The sequence below is a fragment of the Furipterus horrens genome, unplaced genomic scaffold, assembly GCF_987537825.1.
Source record: "Furipterus horrens unplaced genomic scaffold, mFurHor1.1.pri manual_scaffold_2, whole genome shotgun sequence".
In the NCBI taxonomy this organism is placed as follows: Eukaryota; Metazoa; Chordata; class Mammalia; order Chiroptera; family Furipteridae; genus Furipterus; species Furipterus horrens.
Genome location: NW_028327172.1, coordinates 53,667,976 through 53,692,143, shown reverse-complemented (window position 1 = coordinate 53,692,143; position 24,168 = coordinate 53,667,976). Strand labels below are relative to the sequence as shown.

The window sequence follows — 24,168 nt, the reverse complement described above, 5'->3', positions numbered from 1 at the left end:
GATCATTCAAGTGACTGTTACTTTTTATAGTGAAAACATCAGGATATAACAAGAAAAACAAATGTAAAACAGAGTATCCTAGTCTACCATCAGCTATATGCCCAGTGACTCATTCAGCTGAAATCCCAGTGCCAGTTTTCATTGAACTACCCTCTTTCAAAAAACAGGAGTATGGCGAATAACTAAGTGACAGCAATGATGAAGATTTTGAACTTGAAGATGATTCAGTTTGTAAGGGATTTGATCAGCATGAGTTGAAAGCTTTGGCACGAGATTTGGGACTATTCCAAAAGGCTTCAGAACTGCTAGCATCAAGACTGCATGAGAAAAACTTGCTTGAAAAAGGAACAAAGGCATCCTACTTTTGATCAAGAGAAAGTGCATTTCTGCAGCACTTTCAAAGTGACGGTGGCTTTGTGTATTGCCAAAACATACATGGTTTAATGGAGGAATTGGGAATTCCAGTCAATAATGCAACTGAATGGCAACTGTTCGTCGATAGCTCAAGGTGGAGCTTGAAGTGTGTCCTCCTCCACAATGACAATTTATTTGGTACAGTCCCAATTGGCCATTTCATTTGTTTTTGGGAAGAATATGAAGACGTAAAGAGAGTCATTGATCTGTTGCAACATCACAAGCACCATTGGATCATCTGTGTTGACCTTAAAATGGTCTGCTTCCTTCTTGGTCAGCAACATGGATACACCCAGTATCCCTGTTTTCTGTGTATGTGAGACAGCAGAGCTCGTGAGAAGCATTGGGTGGAGTCAAATTGGCCTCCAAGATCTGACCTCAAACCTGGTGATCCAAACATTCTACATGAGCCACTTGTTAACAGAAAGAATATTATATTCCCACCTCTGCACATAAAACTGGGTATCATGAAGCAATTTGTGAAAGCTTTGCCAACTGAAGGAGACTGTTTCAAGTATCTAATTTTGGCATTTCCTAGCCTGTCATTTGAAAAGATAAAACACCTTCATATGTATGTTTGGAAGCAGAACTTTACTACTTGTACACAATTTGACTTATAGTAACAATATATATCCTTTATATGAATACAATAACTTTAAATAAACAGTATATTCAGGTAATTTTTTCTTTATTTTCCTTTGCATGTACATGTTGTATGATTTTTTGGGACATAGGGAGGGTATGTTGACGTGATAGAGAAAAATGAGGTCATTTTTGGAATCAGATGCCAAAAGTTAGTCAAAATCAAGTGTCAGATATAACTCAACGAAAGTTGTGTTCCCCAGTGTTAGTATAGGAAGCTAGACTTAGTCAAACTTTTTCCATGGTGAACTCTCCCAAGTCTCTCATTTTCTTTTTCCCCCTTAATCATTTCTCTTTAAGTAAGTCTCCTTGCCAAGGTTAGGGGCAGGTTACGAAAAAGAATAGAAGGAGGGAATAGCACTATGTCTCTTGGTTAATATAGATAGGTGTGTGTGAAATGAGTGAACGTCAGTGCCTTATTACATAGAAGGATGATTTCATTTCAAGAGTATATGTGAAGAAATGCTCACTTTCCTTGTTGAAAAGGAAACTAGACCTGCTGAGGTTGGCACTGAGGAGAGCGCCCCTGTGGGGAGAGACGGACACTTCTGCTTTTCATACTCACCTCCTCTCAGAGGGACTTGGGATCATTTCCCTTGTCACTACACACTGTCCTCAAGGAATACTGCTTCCCTTTCATTCTCGAAGTCAGATTTAGTCTCCAGTTCTTCCCGATATCTTCATAGTAGAGATGAACAAAGTTGGAACATTTCAACAGGACGTTTTAGTGGCCTGACACAATGAGGCAGAAACCAATGGGAGTCACCCATGATGTGACTCTTAAGATGTGGCCTGCTCTCCCGTCCTGTCCTAGCTCTGGAGCTACTGCTGTGTGAGAGACAACCTTACCTAGCAGGACTCCACGTACCTGTAGACATCTACCCCCCTCCAGCTCTAGACTAGGGCTTGCCTAAACCCACCTTGCTTCCAGGTGTTGGTTCCTTCTTTGAGGACTTGTTTCCTTCCAACATGAAAGTGTTCACTCTTTCAGGGGAAATCAAGCTTACCCAGGTCGTGTTAGTTTCTGTTTAGGAACTCTAACAGTGTTAATGCCAGAATTCCACAACTAATACCGGACCCACGTCAATGGAAGGAAAGCGTCTTATTTCATTTTAGCATCTCCAGATTAGAATTAGAAACCAGAGTGCCCTCCTTTAAGGTGCTTTGATTTATTGTAGTTGTGAGTCTTTTTTTATTTTTTTTTTTGTCATGTAAAATCTCTGAGTATACTTTTCATCTCTAGTAAAATATCAGTTAGCCATTATCATACCTCTGGGTGCATAAATAAAGCCAACTCTATTCTGAGTTTTCTAAAACTAAAGGCTACTGAGTGAGAGTCAATGTGATTTTGCTTTTTATCAGTAGCCTGATTAAATGAGTTAAAAATAGTAGTATAGTAACAATTATTGGGTCAGGTTTGTAAAAGCACTAATATTCCACATATTTTCCAGTGTAACTATTGGTAAATGGCTGGAGGACACCCGTGTGTTTCCTGACAAAATTTGAGCTTTGCAGTCAGCCCCTGTCGTCAGTGCTGTGTCACTGACAAAGCAGACAGGTTTGTTGGAGGTAGGATTGGGTAGGGGACAAAAGCACATGAGAAAGAATTGTGTTTGGCTTTTAGTTATTAGTTACGTTACCTTGGGCAAGTTACCTATCTTCCTTGAGCTTTAACATCCTTACTGTAATACTGGTGAAATGAAAGTGCCCCCAGAGGGTGATTGTAAGGATGATGAAGAGATCTGTGGAAAGCACCACCAGGTGCCAGGCACACAGTAGGTACTCTGCCCTGCCCCCCCCTCCCCCCGCCATTCCCAAATTCCCACCAAAACTGTGTCTACATGATGTAATGTTTCACAGGCTTTTCTTGATGTAAACTTCATTTTCAAGCTTTAAAGTCCAAGTAGTTATTTTCATCACAATAAACTTTATTTAAATATGTTCTTTTTGTACCATCTTGCTTACCCATCTCGCGGATCTCTTTCTCCTCCACATGGTAAAGGAAGAGGCATCTGTTAAAATTTCTTGGATCAGATTCTTGAAAGAACTACTGTGTGTGACTAGTGGTGTGTTTCCTTTTTGAGGTCATGCCTGTGCTGCTTTTACAGAACTATTATTTACTTCAGATAGGTTGAAACCAAATTCCATAAATAATTAGAAGTTCCAGCTCTGCTTCTGACTTGTGACCAAGTCACTTGAACTTTGAGCCCAGTTTCTTCAGCTGAACAGCAAAGATCAAATAGTTTCTAAGGCCCTTGTGCCCTTTCATGTTGTGATTTATTGAATTAAAAAACAAAAAACAAAAATCTATTCTAAAGCAGAGGGCTGGAAGTAGCTGTGGGTCCCAGTTGTCAACAGCAGAGGGCACAATGCCCCTAGTGTGCTAAGACAATAGATATTGGAAACTACATTTTTCTAGCTGGAAGTTTTTATCCTTGTGATAGGAAGGAATCAAGAAAATTCATATCTTATTTTTGAGCTTATGCTTTCTCAGTGGTTCTCAGAATTTTAGCTGTACATGAGCATTACCTGGAGGCTTGTTAAAATACAGATTCTGGGGTTTTCCCTCCAAGTTTCTGCTTCAGTGGGTCTGGGATTCATCCAGAGGATCTGCGTTTCTCACAGGTTCCCGGGTGATGCTGTTCCTCCAGCGACCTCATGTGGAGAACCACTGACTCATTGACTGGAAGCAGAAGGAAGCAGTCTGTCTGTCTCTTGCTCTTTCATTTTTAGGCTGGGTGGGTGTAGTTGAATTAGTTTAAGTTAGATACGGGGGTTGTGGGTCAGCCAACTCTTTATCCTGTAGCTTAACTTACTACTTGGCTCAGAACAAGTAGTTGACCCATTCAATACATGCTTGTTGAATGAATGAATGAGTGGATTAACATGTAATGGGAGGGTTTTTTAGCACATGGACATCATTATTATACATACCCGTCCTAAACAAAGTTCTTATTTTCCTGAAGGTAAGCAATCTTTACAATAGAATAGCTTATATTTTTAGGACCATATATGGCAACAATCATGGACATCGAGAATTATGCAGTTAGGTGCAGTTTTGAGACACTTGCATTTTGAGACCTATAATATAAACATGGTGTGTGTGTGTGTGTATGTGTGTGTGTGTGTGTGTGTGTTTCCAGCTGGGTACTGGGAGACCCATTTGTTTTAAAATGGCCGAGGAAGTCTTGCAGGGTCTGTCATTCCTTCTGCAATAGCTGACATTTAATTAAACAACTCTTTCATCAACTGGGACTATATGGTACTGTGAAATACAATTCTGTTGAAAAGGAAGGTTAAATGTTGAGTTCTTTACTTTTTTAATTTGCCGTTTCAAAGAAGTTGGTTTAATAGACACCTTAAATGGTAGCAAGTTAATATTTTCCTTGCTTTCTCTTATTTGGTATCCTTATGAACTTCTGGATTTTCATGAATTGACTATTTAATCAACTATAATTATTCTTTTTCCATTTAGTTTGTTTTATTTTCAATTTACTAAAACTTCACTCAGTCATAATCTTTTGTAGTCTGTTTCTATGTCTATTAGACATAACTCCATTAATTTTTTAGCACTTCTTGCTTCCTTGAACAGCAAGATGCATAGATTTATCTCGTAGCTTCCTTGTCCCAAATGTCAGTCAGACAATCACAAGCAAGCTCTAGTTCCTCTTAGTGGGAAATGGTGTTAGACACCAGAATCCTGGACTTTGAAATGTCAATGTTACTGGGTGACAATATTTATAGACCTTGTCAGTGTTCTGAGTAGTTTTTGAATTTTGATATTGAACGTTTGGGTAATAAAAATTCAGATGTTAAGAGATAGCTATGTTTTAAAATTTAATGCGTTTACAAAATAGACAGACTCAGATACAGAAAACAGACTGACAATTTTGGGGGTTTTGGTGAAAAAGGTGAATGGATTAAGCAAAAAAAAAAAAACCACTGAAAACTCATAGAGAGACAACATTATGCTGATTGCAAGAGAGACAGGGGGGATAAATGGAGACAGAAGGAGATTTGACTTTGGGTGGTAAACACATAGTATAATATACAGATAATGTATTATAGAATTGTGCACCTGAAGCCTATATAATTTTATTAACCAGTGTCATTCCAATAAATTCAATTAAAATAAAAAAATTAATGGATTGACATCAATATTCCCCATTTAAATTTACCATTATTGTTTTTTAAAGTAGTAAATTGATTTTATAATTGTATCTTTACTCTTATATTGAAAATCTTGACCATGAATAACATTACTTTATCTTACAATATAAAGAAAATAACAGTGTCAATATGGCTAATAATAAAATCAAATGAAGTTTACTTTTTTTTTGTAATCTTTTTAGCATAGTTTGATTTTAATGGAAGAAGAAATTTAATTACTTTTTTGTTGATCTCATTTAATTACTTTTCTTTGTAATATGTGTTTTGTCTGCTTTGCTTTTGTCATAGGTTGATCATTTTGGATTTAAGACTGATAAAACTTTTAATCAGTGTTACCTAATAGCTGATCAACACTGGAAGGAAGAGGGTGGATCAGTACTTTTCTACACTGGTAGACATTATCTGGTTTTGTAACAATACAATATCTGCAGATTTGTAAAGTTCCTATGCTTTGTTTATCTTTTATTGTTATAAACTGAAAAAAAAATTGCAGTGTTATGACCAAATATAAATATCACAGTACGTAATTGTGAAGTTCTTTAAAAAATAACAAGAAAATAAACTCAATAGGAAAACAGCAAAATAACATGAATAGGCAGTTCACAAAAGAATAAATACAGATATCCAATAAGCTTTCCTGTTTAGCCTTAAAGAATTACACATGAGCCGAATGAAATACTTACTATATGTGGACGATTGAAATTTAAAAGATTTTTCTTATAAATTTCAACTTTTTCTAGAGTGAACAAGAATATGAGGGAAATGGGAACAGGACTATTAAGGCACATAATTATTTTATTTTTATTATGGTCTTTGGAATATAAATACAAAGGCAAACATTTTTGTATCTTTGTTGAGTATTATATGCTTATAGTCCAGGACTGCTAGGCATATAGTAAGTAGGTGTTCAATAAATATTTGTTAAATGAATGAATGAATAAAACCTGATTAAAGTTAATGCAAATGAAAAAAATGCAAGTTTAATTGTCAAATAGGAATAGGTAAAGTTCTAACTATGTTTTAATTTAGCTTTACTTGTATTACCATTTTCTTATATTTATGAGAGTGAAAAATGATATAGCTGTTAGCTTGCTTTCTTTACCATATTGTCTATTATCTTTTATAATAATACTTAAATCCATTAACAAAACTTAAGTTAGAAGGACTCACGAAATGTACCAGAGCTATGACTAGAAAATGTGACTGTACCAAAAACCTAGCTCCTAATGACCTTAAATGATGACCAAATCATATTTTCTCCACTACCAATGTCTGACATCATGCCTGGTATTCAGGAGGTCTCAGTACATATTGAACTGAAATAAACTGAAAGCAAAGATATGAATCCAGTTATCCTGTATTCTTACTTGCCACGTTTCTGATAATTCCTTAGGAGTGTTGAGGGTCTAAATATATTACCTGATAATAAAATAAGTTCCTGAGAAATGAGACACTAGGATGTCTATTTCTCTTTAATTAGAGGTAAATAAAATCAGAACTAATTTTCTGTTAGATACTATGGAAAGTCACTACTCTTTGGTGCCAGCTCTTTCAAGGTAAGTACACTTTTTACTTTTAAGTTTAAAAGATTTTTTTAACTTTAGAAAAATTTCTAATTACAGTCCCACTGTAAGAAAGAAATAATAGCTTTAACTTGAACTGCCTGAAATTTCAATAATTTGTATTTTATCTTTCACTTTTATATGAATTTGAACAGATTGAAACTTTTAAAAACCATATTCTTATCATTTTTAATGCTGATCCATTTTTAAGTCAGTGTGATGAGGCTAGCCTTTCCAGGTAAATCTTAATCTATGGCCACAGAGACTGTGGAGAGAACTTTTATTGTTTTTAAAATGTCAGTAAATCATACACTTAAATGATTGGGTCTGCCATTGGGAAAAACATAATGGGAACTGAAATGCTTGTTTAATAAGGTGTTTTTACTAAAATAAGGATAACCTATGGTTCAGTGAGGCCAACTGGCCACTTGGATTCCCTTTGGGCCTTTCCTGTTCTCACAGGAGCTCTGGCCTTGGCCACAGACACTATACCTAGTAAACCAGGACACTTTTTCCGTAACTGAGTCATTCCTGTAATATCCTTGTGATTCTGGCTATGTGATTTGCCATCTGCACTATAATTTACTTAATATTTTTCTTTAAACAGCTCACTTTACAAACTTAGCACTACCTTACCAAGGGCTTTATGTACTAGTTATTTTTTCTAAATTATATTAAAACACATATTAAATTTAAAATGTTTGTGTAATACCTGAGATCATTATACATACCACCAGTATGCACGTACCATATTTTGGGGAAACTCTGAGTTAGAAGATCTTGGGCTCAATTATTTTTCTCAGCTGCCTGCTTTAAGTTTTAAAATTTTCGTTCTCAGAGGCTTTATTATCTTGATTACAAATAAACAAAAAGTTCTTGTGTTATAAATGAAAAGCTGATCAACTTATTGATGTTTGTTGGGCTGCATGGGAAATCTATTGTTTAGCTTACTATTTTGCATAATTATCTGATTAGGGGAGATGACAGGTCCTAAAACCATTGAGAAGTAGACTGGCTTGTTGCAGATAGAATCAGAACCTCCTCTCTTAGGTCCCTATGGGTCATACTTTGTTAGCAAAATGGAGCTAAGAGCTTTCTTTGATATACTACTTCGCTGTGTGTGCTAACAGAGTTTGTCAGTCACTTGGGGGATATTACAAATATTATTCAAGAATTGGAAAAAAATTTCACTCAACTATACAAGTGTCATAAAAACAAATTGAAGAATAGTGACAGACAATGAGAGGGGAGGTAAGAACTCAGGAGGCTAAAGGTGTAGGTGACATACATAGGGGCGGGGGGAACTGTGTGATTCCGCACAGGCCAAATCGTGGGAGGAGTCAGAGTGGTGAGTCCAAAACATGAAGGTCAAATAGGATAGCCTTATACAGGCATACAGCTATATCAGTTATCTATTACTATGTCCCAACTTCCTCACACCTTGGTGGCTTAAAACAACAATAGGCATTTATTATCTCACAGGAATTAAGTAAGAGTGGCTCAGCTAGGTGGTTCTGTTTCCAGGGATTTCATGAAATTAAAATGTCAGCTGGTGCTGTAGTCGTCTGAAGGCTTGACTAGGGCAGGGTGTCCTTTTCCTCTCATGGAGGGTCCACGTGAGTGACAAACTGGTACTGGATGTTAGTGAGAGGCTTCAGCTTGTCTGCCCCTGGGTTTCTCCAAAGGCCTACTTGAGTGGCCTCATGGGTGGCGACTAGCTTCCCTCAAATCTGGCAATGCAAGAGAGCAAGGTGAAAGTACAGTGCTTTTTATGACCTAATATAGGAAGTCACATATCTTTTCTATCACATTCTATTTGTTAAAAGCAAGTCACTAAGTCTAGCTCAAGTACAAAAAGAGAGGAATTAGGCTTCACCTTTTAAAGGGAGATACCTCATTAGCTTCCCTAGCTTAGCAAGACTGCTGGAGCTTCACCTCCCTACATCGCAGTGAGAAAATTGTCCCTGGACAGAGAACGAGAGGATCATGGACCTTTCTCTATGAATATCCTTCTCTGAGCCACCAGCGTCTCATGTTGCTGTTTTACTTCCTGAAAATCATTGCTCCATAGGTTTTCTGTTTTTTACTCTAATTTTATAGTTGTTTACATGAGGCAGGCTAATTTGGTTTGTTGTTGGTATATCAGACATAAAATTTTTTCTGATAAAGAATAATGAATTTTATTTTTACGAGTGATTCATACTTCAGTTTTCCACCCAATTTAGTTTACCATTGCCTATGTGGTAGTCATTTTAAATGTTGGAAGATTTGAAATAAAATTTATAATATGACAGTTGTCAAGCTTAGTATTATATTCTATCACATTTGCTGTTAAATATAATTTACAGTTTATTTCTATTGTTTCTACAATCTCAGCAAGGTATTTGGAAAAAAGCATTTAATAGAAATTATATTTGAATGCCAAATACATTATGTTCTCTGCATAAACTTCAAATCAGTTTAAATCAGCATTGATATGGCTCTGACCAGACATTTAAACTCAATTGCCTAGAAGGTCTATTTGGAGAAAAGCTTATATGACTCTGTTTTTATTTTTTCTTTCCTGGCTCTATGCTATGCCTAAGCTGCTATTATGTGCACACTCAAATAACCAATATTCTTTGTTATTTTTCTTTTGGATTCTAGACACTTGAATTTTCTGGCATCAGAACAAGCTCTGGCTGATTTTGCAGAGTTAATCAAACACATGAAAAGGACAATCCCAGGAACTAAAAGTCAACCTTTCATTGCTGTGGGGGGCTCCTACGGTGGCATGCTTGCAGCCTGGTTCAGGGTGAAATGTCCTCACATGGTGGCTGGGTAAATGCACTTGTGTTGGACATGAGAACTTCTATATGGTTGTCAAGGCAAACTTAGAGATTTATTTTGGGTAAAACATGTTCCATTCTATTGTGCTGAGATTTCTGTCTCATTAAGAGCTGTGATTTTTGTCACCATTTTTGTTCAATATCAGTTTCAAGTTTAAAACTTGACTTTGATGAGTTGCCTTTGTTCCCTTTTATCCTTCCTTGTGTTATTACCATTTAGAGCTCTTGCAGTCTTTGCTCCTATCTGGCAGTTGGAGGATGTAGTACCTTGTGTTATATTTATGGAAATTATAAATACACATTTTAGGAAGAGGCCCAAATTGTTCAGAGAGCATCCACAGATACTTAGTGGCCATTAATCAACTCACAAGAATGATTAAACTTTAATTAAGAGAATGGAATCAATGATTTTTTTCAACCTTTCACTTGTTAAATTCAACATTTCCCCCCTTTTCTATAAACATTTTATTTAAGTATAATATACATGTTTAACATGCTTTGATAAGCACACAAATCAAAATATACAGCTTACTAAATTTTCCAAAGCAAATATACAGTATATTCATCCTCTAGATTAAGAAGTCCCCTCAGAAATGCCCTTGTGCCCTTTCCAGTCACTCCCTCCTAGCTAATCACTATTTCCAAGCTAATCACTATTCTGACTTCTAAAACCATAGACTAATTTTGCTCGCTCTTGAATTTTTTAGTCATTGGAATTGCATAGTATGTATTTTTGTGTGTCTGATATTTTTTGTTTAATGCTATGTTTGTCAGACACATCCATTTGTTTTATTTAGTTATAGTTTATGCCTTTTCATTGCTCTATAGTGTTCCACTTATTTGTTTGTTTGTTTATTTCAACAGTATCTTTAAAGCAAGGAATAATTTAAAATATGAATTCTGATAAGCTCCATAAGGATAGGCAGCTTATCTATTATGGGATTATCTAGTTGTTCTAAATATGTCTTACTGATGTTGGAAAAGTATTCTTGGAGAAATGGTATAGAACAGCAATTTTTAACTAGTGCGCTGTGGCAGGCACACTGGTATGCAGTAAGAATTTTTAAAACATGCAATACCTGACTATTTAGTTAGGGGCTCTGACTTCTTTCCCCTTAGATAGTCAAAAAAAAAAAAAAAAAGACAACAGTCAAACACAATGGTCATTCAGTGTGAATAAATAAAAATTATCTTATTTTTGTCAGATCAGGAAAAAAGTATAATTTTTGGTGTGCCACAGAATTACAGTAATTAGTTTATGTGTGCCATGAGATGAAACAGGTTAAAAATCACTGGTATGAAAGATTAAATTTTCAGAAGTACCAAAGGAAGAATCTATAAAAGCTTATGTTGAACAGCGCTTTTTAGGTTTCAACACTGTTATTTTATTTTCAGATACTGGCTTGCATTGGCTTTCCAAAGGCCTTCTCTTATGTACCCTGTTAACAAATTCTCAGGACATTTAGCATTTGAAAAATTGGATCTCTGAAACCCGGGTAAATCTGGCAATAGTGGATTACCCTTACAAGTCTAACTTTTCACAGTTTTGCCTGCTTGTCCAATCAAGGTAACAGAAAATGTCCTTTCATCATTTTTAATAACACACTTTACACTTTGTGTGTGTGTGCATTCTCTGCCTTTCAGTCTCAGATGAAACCCCAGTGACAAAGGGGCTCTGGAGTTCGCCAAACTGGGGCTTGCAATCCTGGCTTCTGTCACTTTCTGGTTACCCATCCTTGGACATGTTACCTAACTGTTTCAAACCTCAGTTTCTTCATTTGAATAACGGAGATAAATGCATACATTACAGAGTTATATGAATTAGAAATAAGACCATTAGTTTCAGTTAATGGAATAACTACTGTGTCAAGTCCTGTGCTGTGCACTTTGCATTTTCAGCTTATTTAATCTCTGTGATGTATGTGAAACACTAGAGCTATGGAACCCACAGTCAGTGTTTAATGAGTAGCAGCAGCTGTCATAGCACTGTGATTCAGTCACCTGCTTAGGTATTCTAAGTGCTACCTGCATCATGAAGGGATGATCCATCTTCAGCAGGGTGGAGTGGAAAGAGCACTGACTCTCGGTCCATGATCCAGAACTACCATTTACCAGCTGTGTGATCTTGGACAGGGCTCTCTTCTTCCAGAGCCTCCATGTCTCCTTCTGCTGAATGGGATAATGATACTTACATTCTCCATAGGGTTGCACTGACGATCAGATAAAATATTGGATGTGAATACACTCTGGAAAGTGTAAAGACACAGTACCCCATAAATTTTATGGTTCTTTTATACCAAAAATTTGTTATTGTAGTGCTCTTCTTAAAAATTCTTTTGTAAAGAACATTCCTCTCAGTTTTAAAGACAAAGGCTGGCCAACTTGATGGTTATTACTTTTAGAGAATATAACAGACTGTACAGCCAGAACGAGTGCTGGAAACGTGTATAGGATTGGTACAAGAACCATGTTTCAAAAACACTTTTAATATAACTGTCTATTTGAACTATTAAATGTACATCTTGCTTAAAATTTTGTAACCCCAATGGAACAAGGTCATTTGCTATCAGAGATATTTTTCTTCATCTAAAAAGTAGAATGACCAAGGTATCTTGCACTTAGCAAGCCAGAGGTCAATATGTCTTGAATTAAATTTTGATAATACGAAGTTATTAAAAGAGCAGATCTCTCTCATCATGAGATAACCTGAATCAAAATAATGAGAAAAACTAAATTTGAACTAATCTGTCTCCATGTATGTCTATGTGCTAATAAAGCATTATCCTTTTACATTATTTTACTATCACAAAACACTTTCATAGACACTCTTTCATTTATTCCCCACAAAAATACTGTGAGAAAAGGAGGTATAATCAGTTTTATAGAGAGGAAATTTAAGCTCAGCAAAGAGGTGGTGTATGTGGGATTGGAACTCAGGCCTACCATTGTTTAGAGCCTATGATCCACCATGTTGCACTCGAGTAGGACAGGACTTGAAAGGTTTGGGAGCATTGCTGGCCACAGTGTGACAACTATCAGATTTAATTCTGCCCTCTGTATACAAAGTGAGAATTGCAGCTGTGTCTTTGCCCACCTGAGGACAAATGAATTGTCAGATGGTGAAAACATGGGGAATTCTCTTGTTTTTTAGAACAGTGTTTGGCAAACTATAAAGGACTGGGTTGTAAATATTTTAGGCTTTGCAGGTCAATGGTTGTGTCACAGTTACTGAAGTCTGTAGGTGTCATAAGAAAGAAGAAGAAAGTAGCCATAAATAATATATAGATGAATGAGGATGACTGTGTTCCAATTATACTTAACATTTATAAAACAGGTATTCAGCTGGATTTAGCCTGGGGGCTATAGTTTGCCAGCACTGATTTAGAAAAAAAGCTAGAAAAATACAGCTTTTAAGTGTTTGTTTGTTTATGATTTGGAACAGTGAGCAGTAACTTTGTTTTTCTCTTCATTTCTTTAATGTTCTTTTTGAGATATTTTTCTGTTGAGTCTAAATGTAAATGAATATTCCAGTTTTGTCTCTCTTAGATAATCACTCAAAATGAATGGAGTCTATCTCACTTATTTTGTCATCTGTTTTTGATTTAGCACAACCCATCTTTAATCTTTGTATATATACATTATACAAGTTCATTTTTAAGACAAGATATCTCTGAATCCGTCCCACAGTCGCTGTTTACTTTTTTTTATCCAGGACTAGTTCTTGTCATTTTCTTCAATTATTTCTTACCAACTTTATCCTTCCTTTGACAAATTAAGAAATTTTGGATTGCTTATGATATATTTATGATTCTGTTTTTTGTCTGTTCCCCACCAAAAATAACCTTCTCTCTTTGCTTCTTGCTTGAGAAACTGACTACATCAGTCTTCAGTTTCATCCTATCTGATTTCAGAATTATTCCACTATGTGTCTCCCTCCCAAACTTGTAGCATCAGATCACTTTCTCTCACTGCTCATTCTGTTTCTCCTTTCTTGCCCCCTCGGTATTCTCCCAACCCACTAATCCCTGGAACACTACCCAGTTGGGGACCTCTCTTTCACTTGGATAGTTCCATTTAACCAGGACTCCTCCTCCCTCTAATACACTTCCTCCTTTTTAAAGGGCTGACAAACAGCCATCCTTTTCTTTTGTTTCTTTTAAAGCTTCCATTTTATTTTATTTTATTTTTAAATTAAATTTATTGGGATGACATTGATTAATAAGATTATATAGGTTTCTAGTGTATGTTTCTAGTACATGATCTGTATTGCATTGTGTGCCTACAACCTCAAGTCAAATCATCTTTCATCACCATATACTTGGCTCCCTATACCCTTTAGTACCCCACCTTCCATACATCCCTCTGGTAACTAGTATACTGTTGTCTGTGTCTGTGAGTTTGAGTTTTATATCCCCCCTCATACTTAGGATGGTAAAATAATAAACAGTTGGGTTATGGTAAAAAGCAGGTGATTTCCAGTACTGTCTGGATCTTGTATGGTTCTGAAGGATCCATAGGTAGTGACTGAATGCCATTTTCCATGTCAACTCAGATATCATTCTTTTAAATTTGTCTTTGGACTTTGCACACTCAGATTCCCCTTGCCTTGTTTACTATTAATAGAAGCTGCAACATTAATGCACAAATAATCATGGACTTGGCTGATAGAGCACATGGAAGAGGAGAAAAGTGAGATAGAAAACGCCCCTGTCAGTGGACTGCTCTGCCAGCATAAAACTACTAGGTCTCTTCTCAGCTTAAAGAGCAGTTTTAAAGGATATCACAGTTTGTCTATTTTGGAATCATTTTTTGTTTGTTTGTCTGTTAACTCACCCAATCTTTTAACTTAGCCTTCTGAGCATGCAGATAGAGGATGTGAGATAATAAGACATAAAATGGAAAATCTCTTCCGTGTCTGATAATGTATGCGGCCTCTCTGGGTGGTTTAAGCGGTTTAGGTGCTTTCTATGAAGAGGGAGCTTTTAATGACAAAACTAATGTGATTATGTGAGTGAGTGCAAGAGGGGTGTTAAACCCTTAGAGAATGAAAATCTATTAGAAAAGCTGAACGAATCTGCCTAATCCTTTCTCTAATGTGGATGGACCATACTCTCTGACAGGAGATTGGTCCTTTTTTTTTTTTTTTTTTAACCTATCTTCTTTCCTATATCTTATAAATTTTTTCATCCTCTCCCATTCTTTTCTCTTATTCAAACACTTATTCTTATAGGTGGGAGACCCAAAACTTTTAAGTAAATTGTTATTGTTCCTTACTCTGGTGGTGTTCATGGGCTCAAGGGGCAGGACCTAAAATATTCTGGTGCAGAGCTGATTAGTTTGGTGCTAAAGTCAGAATGTTCTGCTAGTTCCATGACTTCCACACTCTTAAAACCACACTTAGTAAAATAGACTTCTAAGGCTCTTTTTAATTTTTTTTTTTTTGATTATTTACCTTTGTTCTAGGGAATTGAAAGTGAATTAAGTCTGTATTTCATGTGATTCTTGAGCTTCACATGGCTGTTTTACAGTTTTCTTCTTACTATAGTATAATAAAATTTTTTTATGATTTTATAGTGCCACAGAATCCATTCTAACCAAGTTCTCACCTAAAAAATTAACTTGGAAAAATATAAAGACAATCTAAGAATTAAAGAAATTTGTATAAAAATTAAGTATGAAAATAGTCACAGGATGTAACGTACAGCATAGATAATATAATCAATAATATTGTAATAATTTTGTATGGTGCTAGGTGGGTATTGGACTTATTGTGGGATCACTTTGTAAATTATATACGTTTTTCACCACTATGCTCTACACCTGAAACTAATATAAAATGGTATTAAATGTCAACTGTAATTGACATATATACATAAGTAAGCATGAGATTACAGTTATACTTAGGTACTACTTATGTTATTTTTGCCTCATAGACTATAGCTTCAAAGTTGAGTATGTGTAGCTTAGCAATTACAAATGGAAGCTTCAGAGTGACTCTGTTTGAATCCCAGCTCTGCCACTTCCTGGCTGTGTGGCTTTGAAGTCTCTTGACCAGTGTATGTTTTAGTTTTCTCATCTTCAAAATGGGGATAATAGTAATTGTAATGCTTATTAGGGTCATTATGAGGATTTAATAGGACCAGGTGTATAGAAAACACTAAATCTATGTTAGTTATATAATAATAATAGCTATTATTGTTATTATATAATATGAGGGAGACAGATTGTTATACCAGGACTTTGTGCCCAAAGTCTGGGTTCAGAACCTAACATTCACGGATTTCAAATTCTGAGCTTGTTTCTTCCTCTGTGAAATGGGGACTGTCATTATGTGTTTCTCCCTGGGTCATTGTAGGGAAATTACCTGACCTCAAGGAACATTCAATAGTTGTACTAACAGCCTCAGCCTCAGCTGCTCCCATATCATTGAATTTATGGCCTTATGCAGTGCCTCATGTAGAAATTGTTTAGAAGAGGCTGTTTGTTAGTGTCCACAAAATAAATAGAAAATATAGTACAGGGCTAACTTCGTGTTGAGTATTTTGGACGCAAGTGGTTGGCAGGAACTCTTCTTGTTGTCTGATTAGATCACAGACCCCAAGTAAACAATCAACAAACTAAGTGCTTGCCCTCATCAAGTGGGTAATGTCTGCAAATTAATCAGGCTTAAGCCGAAGTATTATATGACCTTAAACCAAATATGCCAATATTTGACTGTGTTTGACCTATAAACACATCACTTTCATAGGGTTCAACCTAACATTTACATAAATGTTTTGTGCATACTACAGATCCTTAATAAAAGTATATGAATATCTCCTTTTGAATTACTACAGTCTTTAAATAAATATGGGATAGTGCTAAGCTTTTGCCAGTATAACTTCAGTGTTTTTTTGGAAAACTTTATTTACTCTTTGCTACCAAAATTGTTAACAAAATGCATAGAGATATGTAGAGATTGTGTTTTTTTATGCTGGAGGGATTATGCTTGGACTTACAGTCTCTGAGTTAAAAAGGAACATTAGAACCACCTAAAACAACAAAATTCTCTTAGTAAATTTGCAAATACTTTGCAAAAAAATTTTAAGTGACATTGTTCTGGCTTTCTACCTAGTATATTGATAACATTATAAGTGGGTACTTTCTTTCTATAGTGCAATTTGATAAGGATGTTGCAAAAGCCTTAGAAATGCTATTTGCACTGGTACTTCCTCTAGGAATCTATCTCAAGAAAACAATTAAAGATATATGCAAGTATTTAGTCCCAAGTATATTTATTGTGGCCTTATTTGTATAATGAAAAGTTGAGAATGATACCAATGACCAACAGTTGGATTTCTTTAACTATAATTCAGCTCCCCATCCTGATTGCTCCCCTGTGGGTTTTCTCATTCTGGTCAGTGTCCTTCTTAAAGTGTGGTGCTCAGAACTGGACCGAGCACTCCAACGGTGCTCTGACCGCACAGGGGACAGCAGGCCCAGGGCTGCCTTTAATATGGACATAGAATTTCTGTCTTCAGAGGCCAAGTTTCTGAGCATCATCTACTTTTTCTTTGTATACCTGGGGCTGCCGAAACCCAAGTATTGTCAATGGGTGCTGGTCCCCAGCCATGCTTGTGTCTTTTAAGGAGTGGCAGTAAGCGCTATTTTCAGATGGCTATTCATGGGGTCTCCTTTTCTTTGCCTGACAGAGGCCCTCTGTTCTAGCGCTGAGAGGGGATCTGATGCCAACATGTGAGTCACACTCACTTGCTACTGTTCTTTTCCAGAGTTTGAGGCCACTTGTTGCCACAAGTCAGCACCCCTGTCCCCCGTGCCCAGCTTGTATCGTCTGCCTGCCTCATCTCCCATGCTGTGCTTGAACATAGTGATCTTCTCTGCATTCCCTGTGTCTCCTCTGTAGTTTTGTGCTGCATTTTGAAAGAGCTGAATCCACTGCTGGTGTCCACTTCCAGGAAAGAATGCTGATCAACTCTTGGAAATAGTTAATTTAATAAATTCTGTGATAGGTTCTTGATTTCCTTGTTTTCTTGGGTATTTCTTTTTTTTTTTTTTAATTTTTAAAAAAATTATTTATTTATTTGTTTGTTTACTTATTTTTTATTTTTAGAGAGAGGGTAAAGGAGAAAGAGAGGGAGAGAAACATCTCTGTGTGGTTGCTTCTCACTTGCGCCCCCAACTGGGGACCTGATGTGCAACCTAGTCATGTGACCTGACTGGAAATCGAACCAGTGACACTTGGTTCGCAGGCTGATGCTTAATCCACTGAGCCACAGCAGCCAGGGCCTCTTGGGTATTTCTGATTGGCATATTTGTTAGGGACATTTTCTGAGAAAAGTGCTATGCAATTAGGTATTTTTTGACTCACCATTTCCTTATTATTTTAGGCTTGGTAGGTTTGTGAAGCTCTCAGTTTAGCACAATTCTGTTTCCCTGTGGGCACCCTAAACCCTGGTGTGTGGCTTCACAGTTACTTCTTTAAGGTATAGAATATCCAGTTATTTGGACATCTTAATTTCTGACTTTTCTCACAATCAATATTTCCAAAAACTTACTGGGAATAATGAGTACTCCATCTCCCTTTGGGATAGTTGCATTGAGTCAAGAATATTAAAGACTCAGAGAAATCCTACAGTCAAGAAAATTTCACATTTGCTATTTTATTTCCTAAAATTGACTATGAAACATAGCTTTTTCCCACAAAGTATCATTTAACATTACATGGAAATATTGTGCTGAATACATTTGGGGAGAGACATATAATTCTTTCTATGATTCTTTTTCACTGTCCTTTCAAGTTTCCCTTTTTTTCCAGGAAAGTGTTGCTGAAAGCTGGTCTTAGGTAGAACTGTGCTGAGGAGCTGTTTGCTTGTGGGCACTTACCTCCTCCCTCAGTGTCCTCCTTTCCTGATGGAAAGGCATATCCCCAGCCCTGGCCTGGTTGCTCCTGCTGCTCAGAATCTCTTAAAAGTACAGCAACTGAGTTCTTATTTTACAGGCTTCTTCTTTTCTGGATGCATCTCTTTTTTTAAATCAGAACTTGCCTGTTACATATATATCTTTTTCATATAAAATGCGAAAAGACCAGATTACTGAGTTCATGTGAATGTGTTAAAAGAGGAAGGAAGCTTAACATGTTTTCTTTGCCTTTGGGCTCTTTGCAGTTTTACAAAGGGTTGCAGCCTAGACTGTGTAGAATAATGGATCAGATGTATATCTGGGGGCCAGAGAGACTGGTGTTGAATCTAAGTCCTACCATTTACTAGCCAGATGGTCTTGAATAAAGTGATTTAACCGAAGATTCAATTTCTGCATATAAAATAGTGAATGATAACACATCTGATAGGATTGTTTGAGGATTACATGATGTAATGGTTGTAAACTCAGAGCTCCGTAGGCAGTAGCTATTTTTGTTGTTGTTCAGCTATGATTCTATTGCCTGTGATTTCCCCACACATTTTATTGTCAATAATTTTAAATACAGAAAAGTTGAAATAAGTGGACAGTGAATACCCATAAAACTATCATCTAAAGTTTGTAAGTAGTATTTTGCTATATTTGATTTATCACATATGTGTGTGTAGTCTGTCTGGAAAAACTCCAGTCATTATTGATATAATAAGAATGGTTTGTGGAACATCCATGTAACCCAGCAGCCAAGAAGAGTGGACTGGAATGCACATACATGAATAGTGACGATGTCACTGTACTAGTCAGTGGGAGTGATAGATGCCATTGAGTGAGCATGTGTACTGTGTGGCTGTCACATTCAAAATGACTAAGTAGAGCAATGAATCTGCATCAAATTTTGCACTTAGCTTGAGCATTCCTCCACAGAAACTATTCAGATGATGCAGAAGGCCCCAGTTATGGGCAACTGGTGATGGGCCACTTCATCATGACAACGTACTCACTATGCATCACATCTCATGCAGAGTTTTTTGCTGAAACATCAAATCACCCAGGTGACTCAGCCCCTCTACAGCCCAGATTTGGCACCCTGTGACTTCTGGCTTTTCCCGAAACTAAAATCACCTTTGAAAGGGAAGGCGTTTCAGATGGCTGATGAGATTCAGGAAAATATGACAGGGCAGCTAATGGCGATTGGGAAAACTGTGTGAGGTCCCAAGGCGCCTGCTTTGAAGGCGACTAAGGCATCATTGTCCTATGTACAATGTTTCCTGTATCTTGTATACAATACATGTCTATTTTTCTGGAATCAATCGATTGCTATACAGTGTTGCAGGGGCTCTGATGGAAATAGGCACAGGGCATAGAAAAGACATACAGAAGGGAGTATTTACTTCTCTGTAACTTGGTAGCATAGGCTATGATGGCCTCATGGGGTTTGGTGATACCTCATGTGAGTACTGTGGAAGACGAATTTCTGTTTGCCAGCCATTAGTGAAGTCAGACAGTGGAAGAAGGGCATTTAGGTGAGAAAAAGCAAAGAGAAGGGAAAAGCTTGGTTTGGTGGAAATGGTTTTGCTAGGCTGCAGGAGATAAAGCTAGACTAGTAAGTGGGGAGGACTTTGCAAGCTCTGCAAATATCTTTTGTTTTGTTTTATAGTTTGGGGAGTAATTTAAAAGGTTTACTCATTTCTGAAAGGGATTATACTCAAAAGAGAGATATTGTCAAGTAGTGCAAGTTGCATTCTTAAGATTGTTTTATGATCAAATCAAAGTTGTATGCCTTTTTTTTTGTCTTATTACGCTATAATTTTATATTTCTATTCTGACTCATCTTCTTTTTCTCTCTCTAGAATGACAGGTGGTGTGCCAGTATTTGAAAAATCCCTATGTATAGGATACAGAGTTGCTGCAGAATATTTTCCAAGCCCTGAATGTGTATTATAATTATTCAGGCCAGGCGAGGTGCCTGAATGTGTCAGAGTCATCACCTAGCAGTCTGGGAACCCTCGGTTGGAGCTATCATGTCAGTATGTATAATTTCCCCAAGTGGAACTCAGTTTTCACTGATAGGGTTGTGCTGTAACAGAGAGTCCACAAGATTTTGTCACCTAACCTGGATCTCAATTTAGTCTCACTCAGCTACCATGGGTAAATTTCCTCATTCATTAATACATGTATTTAATCATCACCAAATATACTAGCTCTGTCCTAAAAATATCCAGCCACATACTACGAAAAATAGGGACATTTATTGAAGAAGATACAAGAAACATTGTACACAGGACAATGACACCTCAGTCCCCTTCAAAGCAGGCACCTTGGGACCTCACACAGTTCTTCCAGTCGCCATCAGCTGCCGTGTTGTATTTTCATGAATCTCATCGATGGTCTGAAGTCTCTACCTTTTCAAAGGTGATTTTAGTTTTGGGAAAAGCCAGAAGTCCTAGGGTGCCATATCTGGGCTGTGAGGGAGCTGAGTCACCTGGGTGATTTGATCTTTTACCAAAAAGCTCTGCACGAGACATGATGTATGAGCGGGTGTGCTGTTGTGATGAAGCTGCCAATCACTGATTGATTGCCCATAGCTCCAGCCTTCTGAATCATCTGAATAGTTTCTGCAGAGGAATGTTCAAGCTTAATCAGAGGCAGATTTAATGGCGGGTGCACCAGGCCCACGTCCTGGTCCCCGACTTCTGAAGGGCCCCACAAAACCCCAACTTTATACTTTATTCTAATAACACCAAGTTCGGTTTCATATGTCCAATTTTAAGTACGTACAAGTTGTAAACTTTCAGGGCCCTTCAGAAGTTGGGGCCCAGGGCATTCACCTGGTGCACCCAGTGTTAAATCTGCCTCTGGAACTTGATGCAGATTTGTTGCTCTACTCGCTCAGTCATTTTGAATGTAATGGCCACACAGTACACAGGCTCACTCAGTGGCGTTTACCGCCCCCACTGTCTAGTACAGTGAAGCCATCATTGTTTATGCGTGTGCATTCCAGTCCACTCTCCTTGGCTTCCAGGTCACATTGATGTTGTGCAAACTTTGTTTGAAAAAATAGTAGCTATTAGTAGTTCCATTTCATCATTAAAAAAAGTTCATAGTGGTTTTGTTGGAAGGATTAATTTTTCCCGGACTCCAATTGATAAGATATTATCTTACCCCACTGGTCATTCTCAGTTACTTAAGTATAATCCAAAAGAGAATTCCTGAGGAGCTGATAAGTTTAATATAATTTTTCAGAAAAATTAATTGTTGCCAGCAAAGTGAGGCTCATTGTTGGGAATTTTATCCAGGCATCTACATTCTCTCATGAAAGTCATTATTACTATTTAAAAAAAATTTCCCAGTGACTGGTTTAAGTTTTGCCTGTCTAGGACCAAGAAATTCAAGTCCATGTGCATCTTAGGTCTCTCAGCAACTCCACACACTGTTGCTAAGTCAGTAGGCTGATTCAGATGGCCTTTTAAATCAAATGCAGTTTGCTTACTGTGCAGCTGTTAGGATGGCTTTTTTGTTTTGCAAATAATGGAGAGTTTCCTATCTGGGCTGGTCCTGTCAAATGGGAATAATAATAAAGGCTATTTGTTTAAGAGAATCCAACCCCTTGTGTAGTTTACTTTAGAAGTATATCTGAGAGTTGAAAACAAAGGACCCTATTTTGCCTGTAAGTTTTCTCTTTTTAAAAAAGTTTTCACTTCTTGATTTGAGAAAGAGAGAAACATTGATTTTTGTTGTTGTTGTTGTTGTTCCTCTTATGGTTGGTTTGTGTATGTGCCCTGATCGGGGATCAAATCCACAGCCTTGGTGTATCTGGACAACACTAATCAACCGAGCTACTTGGCCAGGGCTACTTTTTGGAATTTTTGGATTGATTTTTTTCCCCCCAGGAATGATGTTATTATGTTGCAGTTGAATTAAAAAAAAAAAAAAAAACTGTGATGAGAATTTGTGGTGGAAATTTAAGCTTGTATTTCAAACATATATATTAGTTAATGTACCTAAATACCTATTTTTTCATATAATTTGTACATTTACCTAGAAAAAATTGATTGCATTGGTTTTCTAACCCAATTTCTATGAGGAATGCTTTCACATATTTCTCCTCATGATTCATTTACCTCTCAGAAGTATCAATTTAACAGGGTGGTCAGGCCAGGTCTCAGGGAGAAGGCAAGGGATGGGGAGAAAACTCAAAGGTGAGTTGAAGGTGAGAAGTGGCTTGCCTTCCCTATAAAGGGAGGGACCACCACAGAAGGGAGATTGCTGGAGGCAAACTATAAACAAAGGTAACTGGAAGTAAACCAGCATACCACCCCCTGCCCCCCAAAACCAAGCATCCCATGCCTTCCCAGCAAGGAGGGGCTGAAGGAGGAGACTATGGCCTCAGGCATGGTCACTAGCAGCACAGCTGGGAGACTGCCCCCTTGTGCCACATGATGGCTGTAAGAGGGGCCTAAGCAAACATGACTGACACTACCCATCATTGGTTGAAAAGCTAAAGGACTTTTAGGCTGAAGGTGGGCTGAAGCTTGTTCTCTTGGCCTCTTGGCCACTTGGCATTTTGGCTTCCTGGGCTCTTCTTGCTTTTCCCCACATGGGCGGTAGTGGCTGACACCAGGACTGCTTGGAGTTAGGCCTCACATTATTGTAACTGAGCTCTGGGAGACAGGGTCCCACGCTGGAATGCTGCCTCACTGGGCACTAACCAGTCCGTGGGATGATATGACCCTGTGGACATGGCACATGGGTCCTGAACGGCTTGCACTCCCTCACCATGAGACAGCGCCCAGAGACTGAGAGCAGCACATGGAGGCATGAGATGGGAAATACCCTGTGAATAGAGCTTCCCCTACATGACTGTTTGGAGTGTTATGGCAGTGCACCCCAGACCCTGGAAGAGAGAGCTGCGGCAAGGCGATGGTGACTCTGGCAAGTGGGAGAGAGAGGGGCTGGAGCTGGAGAGATGGGAACTCCTTCAAATAACAAGCTGGGGCTACAAATAAACAATAATGGGGAACTTCTTGTTATGGATTTGGACTTGAATCTCCTTGGGCGTGGCTGGTTTTCTGTACTTTGCAGGTGAGGTTGGCTCAGAACAGGAATGCTCCTATTCCCCTCAGATTGGGAAACTTGTTAATAAAAACCTATTTCCCTCCTCACAAAACTTTGTGTAATACATATACATGGCAACAAGTGGCCGAATCCCATGCTGCCTGGTCACATTAACACTTTCCATGCTTACATAATATGCTAATAATTATAATAATACTGCATATTTATGTGACATTTTATAGTTTATATCTTTCACATATATAATTTAATTTAACCCCATAATATCTCTGCAAGGAAGGGCCATTATCTTTAAAATTTGGTGGCATTATACAGTGGGAATTGAGGGTTAGAGAGGTCAGGTTTCCTATCCAAAATCATGTGGCTAGTAAGGCTATAAAACTTAGATCTGCTACTTAGCTAATTGTTCTTGCCCCTACTACACATAACTGAAGGTCAGTCTCTATATATTTATGTTAATCATTTACATTAACTCTGTTTTTTCATATTAAAAATAGTGAAGCGGCCCTGGCTGGTGTGGCTCAGTGGATTGAGTCCTGGCCTGCAAAACAAAAGGCTGCCAGTTT

The 24,168-nt window shown here is 37.5% G+C and overlaps 1 pseudogene; it reads left to right on the top strand.

Moving 5' to 3' along the window:
• Positions 1-2,754: 2,754 nt before the first annotated feature.
• The window catches only part of LOC150018577 (lysosomal Pro-X carboxypeptidase-like), a 33,595-nt pseudogene continuing 12,181 nt past the window's right edge, over positions 2,755-24,168 (top strand).